A 12,606-nucleotide genomic window follows, 5' to 3' on the forward strand; every position below is an offset into this window, starting at 1 on the left:
ATGGGGATGCTAAGAGTGGGGAATGTGTATTAAGCACTGTACCTAATCAAGATTTGAAGACTTATCTCCAAGTTATCAATCTTAGTTATTCATTCCAAATTATCTTTCATCACAGCCTATCTGAGCCTTGATTTCCAACAGATGTGGAGATATTCCATCAATTCGGAGTGAAACTTTCTATTTGTAAAATAAAATAAAACAAAATAAAATTTCCTTCAACATATAGTCGTCTGGGCCTATGCCATAGCATAATATGAAAATCTTTAAAGGTTTGATTTCTAAATAGAAACTTATTTCTGTATATTCTCTTCTAGAACTACTGTTGACAGGTCCATACCCCTTTAGTTTGACTCATGGAGACAAGGTATACTTACACCTGAGTTAGGTGCTTTCCTTTCTCTCAACTGTAAATTTTCAGTCACATTAACAACTTATTTTCTGCTTTTCATTTGTATAAAGGGGTATGAGCTGCACAAAGTTTTTAGAGAAATATAATTAATGTTTGTATTTATTCAGCTTACCATTTCTTTCTGTGAGAAATCCCCCTACATACCAGAAAAATTTGATAAAAATTGCTTTCAGAGAAGGTTTGGAGTTATGCTAGATTTTAGCTGAAATATTTCTATTCACACGAAATTTAACAAAGTGTGTAAATGAGATTAAATGATGGGAAGGAAATTAATTTTTTGTTAATCTAATAATTAGTGATGTCTCAGGCATTAATCTATATTTGAATTACTTCATTTAATCACCACAACAAGCATGTGAAATATTAAGTTATAAGGACAAGGAAACCAAGGAATTGTTGAAACCAGAAAAATTGCACTCATAAATATAAGAGGTGAGGTTTTTTCCCTAGGTGTAAATAACTAGATATTCTGATTTCCTAATATAGAAGTGCTTTATGAATATTTCAAGCTATCTTTAGTATCATTTTTCAGTCTGAGATTTATGAAGCCCTTAGAATATGCAGTGTTTGATAAGAAACACTGGAAAAATGAAAAAATTGATTCCCATATTCAAAGATTGGGATTTAGTTGGAGAGAGAAAACATACAACCCACACCCTCAATAATCATGTCACTTTATAAAACAGAACGTAAGACAGACAAATAGGAGTAAAGAAACCTAGGTCAGTAGTAATTTATCCTCAAGGATGGCCAAGAGTATATTGGGTGAAAACAGAATCTATCACCAACTTGGTGATATTAGAAAAGCTTCTCACACTACAGATGTGCTCAAATAAAAAAGTAATGAGAAGGTGAAGAGTTGGCCAAGATTGGAACAATAGGTGAAAATTCTGGACTTAGTGATGTAAATAAAGAAGATAATATTAGAATTTTATGAGCTAAAGTATCATAATGGTAGAAGTATTTAAAAATATTGTGGGATCAAAAGGGCCTATAAATGATGATATGATTTGGAGGATAATGAGGGCAATTTAGGCTTGAAGTGATACAATCTGGTTCAAAAAGATGGGTAGTACCTGTACAAAGCGGGGGGAATAGAATCTGGTGACTCATCAAAGCTATGAGATCTAGTGGAAAGCTTCAGTGATAATTATCTGATTTGGAAAATGGTTTTGCAATTTCTTTGATATATAGGGGAAACCAATTATCCAATACAGTTGTCACTGGTGTTTGGTTGCTTAACTGAATCACTTAAAGGGTAGAATCATTAGGAAAATAATATAGATAGGCAATTTAAACATTTTAGTTATTTTGAAAAATACTCATGAATTTACCAATATTTGGTGCAACTCCTGGATTTGTTCATTGGAGTTCTATATCATCTTTCTTGTATAAGTCACACCCTTAGGGCATTATTTACAATATCAGATTCTTTTTCATGTAAATTCAGGACAGTTAACAAAACAGTGTGATAGAAAAATTCATCTATGTTTTGATTTTTTTTTACTCAATATCTCAAAGCAGCTTCACCTACACCACATTCAATCACATTCAATAGCAATAATTTCAGTGATTAAGTTTATTGAATCTCTCCAAACCATTCCCATTAATTTTCATAGAAAGATATCTTTTTTACTAGCATTTCATTGATTTATATAATATCTAACTAAATTACATACATAAAAAGTATAACCGATAAAAGTAGTACAACTGATATAAGTAGGTTAAGAAAACAAAACTGAGAGGCACCTGGATGGCTCAGTTGGTTGTCACTCTTGATTCAGCTCAGGTTACGATCTCAGGGCTGTGAGATCCAGCCCCAAAATCAGGCTCCATGTTCATCATGGAGTCTGCCTGAGATTCTCTCTTTCTCTCACTTCCCTCTGTCCTTCTCTCCACTCAGGCACACTCGCTCTCTCTTTCTAAATAAATAAATAAAATCTTTTAAAAAAAGAAAATAAAACACAAAGGACTCTTGGCTTGAAGGTGACTCAGGTGGTGGCCACAAAAATGCATGAGACCTTGGGGCTTTTGCTCCAAGGTGGCATAGGAGTTCTTGGTGGGCTCCAAGCTGCAGTTACAGTTTGTTTTTTTTTTTTTTCCATAGCATGATGACATTAGTTAATCCAGCAAGTCAGTGAAGAAGAGATTAGTAAAAAACTTGTATTGTTCTATACAGAACACATCCTTCTAAAAGCTAAATGGTAACAGACATTTAGCATAGTTACTGCTTGCATTAAAATGGAACCTGGAATGAAGTGGTCCTCATTTTATAAAAATAGTATACATTGAGTTGAAACATATAGATCTGTATTTTTTTTTTTTTGGAGAATTTTTAGTTCAGCTTAGAGTAAATGTCAAGTCTAATAATTTTTAAATTTGTTGTGAAATCAAGGCAGCAAGCAGATAAGAAATGAGATAGAACTTGGCATTATAAAATTAAAAAAATTAAATGTATTTAAGCTTTGATTTTATTATTTTTTAAAGATTGGATTTGTTTATTTGAGAGAGAGAGTGAGGGAGTACACACACTGGTACACATGAATGGAGGAGAGGGACAGAGGAAGAGGGAGAAGCAGACTGCTGAGGGGCTTGATCCCAGGACCTGGAGATCCTAACGTGAACTGTGAGCTGAAGGCAGATGCTTTAACCCACTGAGCCACCCCAGGCACCCCAAGCCACGATTTTATTCATTTTTACATAGAGGTCAATCCAAATGAACATCTATTTTTTAAACACTTTGTTTTTTCCAACATTTATAAAATTATAAAATACTTATTTGCAAAAATCACTTAAGGGATATTTTTTCAACTTTAGAAAACAAAATCAATGGATCATTCTAATCTCCTAAATAAATGAAGTGAAGCCAAAAATTTATCACGTATTACTTATTTTCTTGAAGTGACGTGAAAGGTCTATGAGAGCCAGCTATAATGAAGCAAGTACTTACATAATACAAAGTTTCTTCTTTGACATGATGCCCCTATATATGCTATCCCATCTCATTCTTTTTTAAATCTAAGACTTTCATGGACATATCTGAATACAGAACTTTGGACACATGCCAGATCCCTAATACCATGGCAGGCTGGTTAAAACAGTTCCTGGCTTCCACTTTGGTGTCTCAGGTCCATAAATTAGAAAGCACTGCAATGGAGGGTGTTAAATTTACAGAGTATGACACTGCACACTATGGCTGGTGATCAAATCATGCCATCACATGCCAAAAGGAATCCTTTGTAAGGGTAAAAAATATAAATGTGAATATCTCAACCCTTTATTTTAAAAAATAATCAAATTTAGCACCATGAATTATCTAAAAATAAAAATCAACAGAATAAACCTCAGTGCATTAATCACTGAAGATTATTTCCACCATAGTTCATCTTTTAAACCCTTATGTGTGATAACCATGTCACATCTAGTTTTTATAAATTGAGTGACTCTCAGAAATCCATTTTAGTGGTATATTTCTCTTAGTGAGCATTTGGATGGCCATTAACTGCTTTTAGCTCTCAGAGATTTTTAATTATGACATGATGGGTAGGCATGCAATGTAACACCAAAAACCAGCAATAGATTACCTAGATGACATTGTACTTAAGAAGCAGGGGAGTTTGGAGCTGAGTACTTTCACTGATAAAGCACTCATTTTTCACCTCTCAGATCTCAGTTCCAGTTGTCTCTCACTCCTTAAGCAAAATTAATTTTGTTATGTCAACTATGCTACCATTAGTAGGTAATCCAGGAGGCAACAGATGCCATGCATATTTTATTCTTCGTTAGATTCATGGTGAACATGGGCTGAATGCAAAAAGAAAACATTTCAGATGTGCTTAAGACCTGATGACTTTAGCTTTAGCTCAGAAATTATAAAAGTTTGGTAAATTGTTAACAGTTCTGAGCAGAACTGGTGAGACACGTGAGGTGATCATTCCAACTTCTATAAAGGAAAAAAATATTAACAGATTAACTATTGTCCCATGTTTACCAGATTCAGAATTAATTTGTGTTTCTATTATTAACTTTGTGAGGATATGAATTACTTTCAGAGTTCTTGTAATCTGTGTTTGTCTCACATTTGGGCCCCCGAGGTTCCTCTAGGATGAAAGCCTAAATGCCTAGTGCAGTGTTTAGTATATAATATGCACTTAAAATACAAAGTTGGGGGTGGGGAGGATAGAGGTCCCACTGAACCCATTAGGAACATTGTCAAAGAAGATTTAGGAATTAATGATCAGACTTCAAGATACAGGAATTAAGATTCTGGAAAGCTGGTAGAAGAAGCCTTCAAGGAGTACTTCAGATAGACAAGAAACTCATGCAAAAATAAGAATGAAGCAGATGTCTGAGCTTTGTCCTAGGATACTGATTGAGTTGAAGGCAGAGAGTGCGCTACACTTTTAGGTAAGTGCTTTTAGATTCTACTCAATTATCCTCCAACTCATCCTTGGGAAAGCTTATAGCAAGTTCTGTGAGGGGGAAAAAATCAGGAAGCTAAAAAAATAAGATCATTCTTCCAGGAACCTTGAAGAATTACTTATACCATAATCAGGGAGGGAGAACTCACTTGTGAAGCACTTGAGAACTTTAATAACAAACCATAAGGGCAGGAGAAAGCCCATGATCTACCCTAGTTACATACTTTAACAACAGGGCTGGCCTTGAGGGATTAGAGGGCATTCTCAACCACAGTCCCTACACTTGGGCTTGACAGGGAGATAGTGTCACTCACCAAGAGGGTCTGGCCTGGTTGTTTGGTAATGTTAGCAATTGGTCATGGGCAATAAGTGGTGAATGAAGAGAAGTTCCATGGGCAGCAAGATAAAGGAATTAATTACCTCCACAGAAAATGTGTGAGTCACTAGGATTGTATCTGGGAATGGAATGGCCTTTGGGGGCAGAGTTCAATGGTGTTTCTAGTTTCATACCTGAAAATTGGCTATTACTATCATAGTAGATTTATTAACACTGCAACTTACACAAATTTACCCACACTACAATATAGACACATAGAAAAATAATGTAATTTATTTTATCTGTAACTAGTTTATGAGAATAAGAGTCTTTAATGAGAATTGAGATACAGAGAAAAGTAATTTTTTTCCTGTTTCCTTCTCAAATTTCTGGAGAAAGATTGCCCTTTAGACTGCACTGAGCCACTCAGAAATATAACCACATCAAAATAGACTTGGTGGTTCCCTATAGTCAAGTAGAGGGAAGCCTGGATGTTCAGCTTCCTTAGAGTGCTCTAGGTTCTATGTAAGAAATGGCCTGGATGGCAGTCACAAGTTTCTACAGGCTCCCAGGTGGATGATTTGCCAATCAACATGTTTGTCCTTGAGCCTGCTTTAAGAGTAGGTGACATGATTCCACAGAAGAAGTCAGGAGCTGAAGAAGTCAGTAGTGGAGCACCTAGTAGAGAGCTAAAAGGGGACCTTTTAATATGCTGCTTGGATTTTCTTGGCCATACCCTTCTTGTCACGGAAAGAACTAGCTACTGTCATGTTGTCACCATACCTGTATCTTAGATCTCATTAGAAAAGAGAGATTATCCTTCGGTGTCATTCAGCAACATTTCAACAATTTTATTATGATGATATGTAATGAACATAAATGTTATCTGTGACAAGCCCCCCAATAAGCTATCTGTTCAGTAATTAAAATTTGGTAATAAAAGAATTGCATTGCACTGGTGCCATAACACGTTTTTTTTTTCTTTATCTTCTCTGCATCTACAAGAAGTCTCAGTCTACCTGTAACATAAGCATTTGCATTATGAAAGTTGTTTTTTAAATATGATTCAAGGTGTGAAGAGCAAGAATATGATGTGAACTCTTTCATCTAATTTTAATAAAAATCTTGAGGGATAAGCTCTGCTCAAATGTTAAAGTCAATTTTTATCATCATATCTGATTAAAAGGGGGACGGCATCTTTAGGGACAACATGGTGATATAATGGTGTTTCTGAATTTAAAATCTCATAGCATAGTAATTCTCATCACTCTGTGTCTCAAAATATGTATAGTATTACATGTGATGACATAAGTAGCATGTGGTCATCAGCAGAGCAAGGAATAATGGGAACTTGGCCCTGGCCCTGGTTACCAAAAGTTAAGGTACATAAGACAAATGAGGAAGAGTCTATCTCTCCCAAACTTTTTAGATAACTATTGTAAAATCTAGTTAACTGAAAAATATGAAAACAGGAGATACAGGTTTTAGAGAGAAGACTGGTGTGTTCAAAATGAGAACATTATATTTTTGATTTATTCTAAGAAGTAACTTTTGAGAAGTCAGAGAAAAGAAATGAAAAAGGATATTTAATTTTTGAAAACTTTTTTCTGTCATATTTGAGACCATGGGTATTTTCTACCAAAAAAAAAAGGCAAAATTAGTAAAAGTCACTCTGCTAAAGAGTGTGATTCCCCTACATCTCCTACATCATAGCATCTGTATTTTGAGCTCTTTTTCATATGCAGTTCATAAAATAATTAATAACCTAGAACTATAAGATTGTGAACTCTGGCAACAGAAAAGCCCGACAATAAATTTTTGAACATTTCTCTATTATTTACATAATGTTTTCCTATCTATCCAGTCCCCTGTTGGCTTAAATTAGGTGAGAGAGGATATTTGATTGTTAGATTTCTGCCCTAAGGTTAATGAGTAATGTTTGTGATCTGAAACAGGTATATTACATTGATTGTGTCAGGAATGACTCCTGCTGTGCAAAAAAAAGGTGTCAAAATGCCAATAACCAAGTGTGTGGTGAGAGTCATTGGGACTATATCTCGCCACTTGGTGGGCAGACCATAAACTCTTAATAAGTGGCACTTGGGCTGGGAAAGCCTCATAATTTGTCCACACATGTCTTTTCTTCTGTACTACCACACCCCATCAATTCACAACCCACAGCTTTAAATATTTTCACAAGCAAACCTCAAGGCACGTCTAACTCCACTATAACTAGGTTGTAGAGAGGCATCTCCTTTGCTTTCAAAAGTCTATCTTAGACCTCCAGGTGTCTCATCCATTTTCATCTTTTTGTAAAAAAATAAATTATACATATGAATGTATATCTCTAAAATGACATGCTTTTTAGATCATCTAAATCATGAAGTCATATTTAAACCTTCTGATTGCCACAGCATAAACCTCTGAATCATGATGGCCTTCTAATCAGTTCATAGAATTTCTAATACAGCTATCCTGTTAGCAGCTAGAAAGACTAACTCATTTGTCAAGTACTTAGTGGATTTTAAATTTTTTGATTTTTTTTCCAAATTAATATTTATGATTATTTATAAGAATATCTCTCACATGGGTGCCTGGGTGTCTCAGTCGGTTAAAAGTCTGACTTTTGATTTCAGCTCAGGTCATGATCTCAGAGTTTTGAGATCTAGTTTCCATGGAAACTTGGAACCAAGTCAGGTTCCATGCTCTGCTTAAGATTCTATCTCTGCCCCTCCCCCTGCCTCTCTCTCTCTCTCTCTCTCTCATTCTTATTCCCTTTCTAAGAAACAAGATAAAATGCAAAAGAGAGCTTTAAAAGAAGAGTATTTCTTTCTCTTATTCAATATTCATTGAGTGCTTAGAATTCTAGGGTTGGAGGTATTAGTGAAGAGAACGTATTTGGAAAATTTGTTTTTGCTTAATTCATAGATCTTGGCTAGTTTTATATGTGGACTACTTCCAAATCACTAGAACTCAGTGCAATAAAGAGCATTTAGAGTTAGACACTGATTTTTGTGTAAGAGGACAGCCATAGCAATTCATGGCATTATTCTTCTCATAAAATTATTTTTTATTTAAATTCCAACTAGACAAACTGATATTTACCGAAGGGAAGTGGGCAGAGGTGGGTTAAATAGGTGATGGGTATTAAGGAGGGCACTTGTTGTGATGAGCACTGGATGTTGAATGTAAGTGTTGAATCACTAAATTCTACACCTGAAACTAATATTATACAGCCTGTCATTGCATTATTCTTATGTAGTAGTTGTGCATAGTGTTTCTCTACTCAGAAGTCAAAGGGAATTATCCTTCCTCCTTTTCCTTCAGTCTATCATCTGCCATTCAAATAATTAATCTGCCCACCATGTCTTGGATAACTATGATTCAGCACATCTGTGATCCATATCTGGGACAATAGTAGGGGAAAAAATCATGACAGATCCTGGTAAACTCCCAGGGTTCTACTTTTTCTGTCTCTGGCTTCCTTTTTACTTCTCTCAATGCTGTCATTAGCTTTACTTTTAATTCCTGGGGAGAAAAATAAAAGAGACGGAAAAAGGCCACATATGTGTTGTGGCATGTAGTACTTGCATCTTGAGATGGAGCTTTTTCCAGTTGCCCCATTTGGCTCATGTTATAAACGGCTCCTACTGGTAGCAGAATACAGTCATGGAATGTGTTAGGTTTCCATGTTGGAGGCTCTGCAGTCCTATCAATATTCCTCATTTTTGGAATTATGTCTGCCTTATAATACATGAAAGAGTTGTATTAGAGTTTAGAAGAGACTTATACTCAAGTCTTCTCTCTCTATGACTGAAGAACTTCGTGTACTTTCAAATTCAGAAGCTTTGATGACTGTTCCTTTGTTGATAATGTTCTTTCCCCGGAAGGGTGATAGTATATCTTGGATCTAAATTCTCACACATATTGTACAAAAGAGTTTGGATCATATTTCTCCCCTCTCCTTTCAGAGCCTTTCTTTGCTTTTGGTTATGTGGGATGCCAAGGGAGTTGTTAATCTTTTCATGTAGATCTATGGGAAATGTGGTTTCTTTAAAAACAACTATTTTGTAAGAAATCTCGTTTTACTTTCTTACAGAAAATTTAAATAGTTCAATCTTCAAATGATAATTATTCATCTTTGTAGAAAAAAGTTTAATTTTTCTTTAAAACAAAATCACATACAATATAAGTTAATGCACTATTAATTAGAGAAATACACTCTAAATTAATGACATTACTATTATCTCTTTACATAGTTTTGGTAAAACATATTAGAAATAAAACAACTTCAAGCTAGGTCATGAAATTACCTAAAAAACTAGAAGAAAGCATAGGGAAAGCATAATGCTCTTGTTATGGTGTGTGTGACTTAGAATCCAATAACATCACTTACTAAAGCTTCATAATCAGAGAGGTGTGTATTATGAGTGAATATGTTATTTTGGGCTTTCTAGAGCTAAATCAAATAGATTTAGTAGCTTTACTAGCTTTTTCACATAAATATAAATCTAATATAAATATGTATAAAATATTCTCTCAGATGATGTTCATGGAAGTAATTGCCATAGTCTGCTTTATTTCCTACTTCTGGTTTTAAGTTTTCAGTTTTCACTTTGACTACAATTTCAAATTAACTATCTTAGTCAAAATGAAATCCCATATCAACTGAAATCTGTGAATTCACAACATAGGAAATTTAGATACTAATGTAGTAAAAATGGGTGACATCATTTTTTTAATTGTGGCACATCATTTATTTCCCCATTACAGTTTCTGTCTCTTAAAGGAATGATGACTCAAAGTGTGGTTTAGTTAACTAAAACAGATTACTGAGTTAGCATAAACTCAATCAGTGGGAAATCTGGCAGCCAGCACAGTTATTTATGATGTGCCAGATGCAAAATCATGTTTCTACTTTGAAGTTTTGCTAACAAGGCACATTGAAAATTCCAGAAAGGAAGAAAAAAGAATCTTTTCTAAAGTATTTGGACATGCACATAGCTTTACAATTGTATTTATGAAAAGGTTTCATGGTTTAATGTATATGTTTATACAGGATTGCTTGGCAAGCAATTTATAAAATTAAACAATTATATATTTTAACTAAAATACAAAGCAACTGAGAAAAGGCAATCATTGCATTGTAGGAAACAGATTTTTAAATATTTAGAGCATATCAAAATGAATAGATTCTTATCTAACTTTTTTGACTTATCTATAGGTATCTTAAAATTGTCTTCCCTTTATTTTTTACACTTTGTGCTTATTCAGACTATTCTTTTATCACTGAATTATGGAAATATTTCTATAACACTACCACATTAATGAGACAACTAAATTTCTGTGTGAAAGTCAATTGTGAAAGTAAATTATTTTTATTTAATAATAATGTAAAAAAATAGAAAATATAAGTTCATGTTACCTTTGAGTGCACTTAAAGTAGGAGATAAACATTGTTAACATGTCTTTGTAGTCATAAAAATATTTTGTCATACTGCATTGTTCTGTTCAGATGGTATCTGTGCCTAAGTTTCATTATTATATTGTTAACATTTATTTTCAATGGAACAGAAACTGATTTTAACTGTTACAACTGGGTATTTAAACTTCTAAATTAGAAATACTATACAGGTACTCTAGCTGGGTATAAAAGAATTAGAAAAGAAAAACTATACATTCAATTCAACAAGTACTTATTAAGTCTCTATCATGCACCAAAAACTAATTTAAATGTAGAATGCAAAAAAAAAAAAAAAGAGGAAAGAGAAAGAAAGAAAGAAAGAAAGAAAGAAAGAAAGAAAGAAAGAAAGAAAATAAAGAAAGAAAGAAAAAAGGCAGTGGTACCTGTTGTCAAAGACCTTCCAATTTGTTAAATAGATAATGTATGCTTCCATGAATAATGTTTATTTATGAGAATTCAATGTTGAAGGTAGCTGAGAGGATGGTGTATTGAAAATTTAGAAAAGAGAATTAATATTTCTGTACCGTTTGGGAAAGTCTCCATGGTCAAGAGGGGTTTAACCTGGACAGAGTAAGAACATTTCAGTTACTAGAATGAGTAAAGATACAATGACCAGACTAAGAAGAACCTGTATGGTAAGTTGATGTGAAGAGCTCCTTGCTTGAATAAGAAAAAAGTCTAGGGAAATAATGGGAAATAGACATAAAAAGGAAATCAAGTTCTGATCAGATTTGGAGGACTTTAAATAATTTTATAATATGATAATTTCTATATCCTAAATCCGGGTAGTTGGCTTCTGTCCCATAAGCCTTAGGAGTCACAAAACAAAACAAAACAAAACAAAACAAAACAAAACAAAACAAAACAAAACAACAGAGGAATGCAGTGTTGTGAGAAGTGTTATCCAAGAGTAACATTTAAGATATATTAGTGGGAAAGATAATAGAAGCAGGAAGACGAACTTAATGCAAACATGCAGTTATTACTAGGACATAAAGAATAAATAGTAGAAGCAGTGAATAAAAAGATAGGCATTAAAGACATGTTCAAGGAATATTTATCCTCCAATTTAGTAAAAAGATTTTCTTCTAGTCCTCATCTAATACATTTTTGTTTTCTGCAGTTGTCATAGATTAAGGATGATTGCACATTTTCTTTCTCCACTTCTCATTGAGAAGCAGAGTTAAATCCCCTCCCCTTTATTTGGGCTAAGCTTGATAAGACTTGCTTCAAAAAATAGAGTGCAACACAAGTGAGACTTCTGGGACCATAGGTCATAAAGGACTTATAGCTTCTGCCCAGGCCTCTTGGAACATTTGCTCTAGGAGCCTGGCTACTGTAGGAGTGGCCAACATGGAGAGAAGCCAAGGTCCCAGACAATAGCCCCAACTGAGCTTGTGACCATCAGCCAGAACCAGTTGACTAGCCATTAAAGTGAACAGTTTGGAAGTGGATTCTCCAGCCCTATTGAGCTGTACCAGTCTCATAAGGAACAGAGATGAGCTACACATGAAATTGTAAACAGAATAAAACTGTTTTAAGTGCCCAAGTTTTCTTTTTTTCTTATTTATTATTTATGATAATCACACAGAGAGAGAGAGAGAGAGGCAGAGACACAGGCAGAAGGAGAAGCAGGCTCCATGCACCGGGAGCCTGACGTGGGATTCGATCCCGGGTCTCCAGGATCGCACCCTGGGCCAAAGGCAGGCGCCAAACCGCTGCGCCACCCGGGGATCCCTAAGTGCCCAAGTCTGAATGTCATTTGTTATAAAGTAACAGATAATCATCAGGATAGAAGCAAATAAAAGTATTTGAAGTCAACATAGAATCAATCAATGAAGATCATATTATAGGTGATATTTTGTTTCCAGTTATTATTCTTATAGAAATATTAAATACTTACTGGATAAGGGATTCAGATGGAATACATATAATGAGAAAAGTCCTCACTGTCTTATTAAGGCCTTGAGGGAAGGAGAGTCTTTTAACATAAGAT

The 12,606-nt window shown here is 34.4% G+C and overlaps 2 long non-coding RNA genes across 2 annotated transcripts in view; one reads left to right on the forward strand and one right to left on the reverse strand.

The window, feature by feature from the left end:
• The window catches only part of LOC144295919 (uncharacterized), a 67,831-nt gene that overhangs the window by 34,495 nt on the left and 20,730 nt on the right, over window positions 1–12,606 (forward strand). The gene's annotated exons all lie outside the window — the stretch shown is intronic.
• Window positions 5,972–7,795, reverse strand: LOC144296483 (uncharacterized). The gene is made up of 2 exons (XR_013363588.1): window positions 7,733–7,795; window positions 5,972–6,165 (listed from the first exon to the last, which is right to left on the reverse strand). It is a non-coding gene; the product is annotated as an uncharacterized LOC144296483 (long non-coding RNA).

This window comes from Canis aureus, chromosome 24 (genome assembly GCF_053574225.1).
Source record: "Canis aureus isolate CA01 chromosome 24, VMU_Caureus_v.1.0, whole genome shotgun sequence".
NCBI lineage: Eukaryota > Metazoa > Chordata > Mammalia > Carnivora > Canidae > Canis > Canis aureus.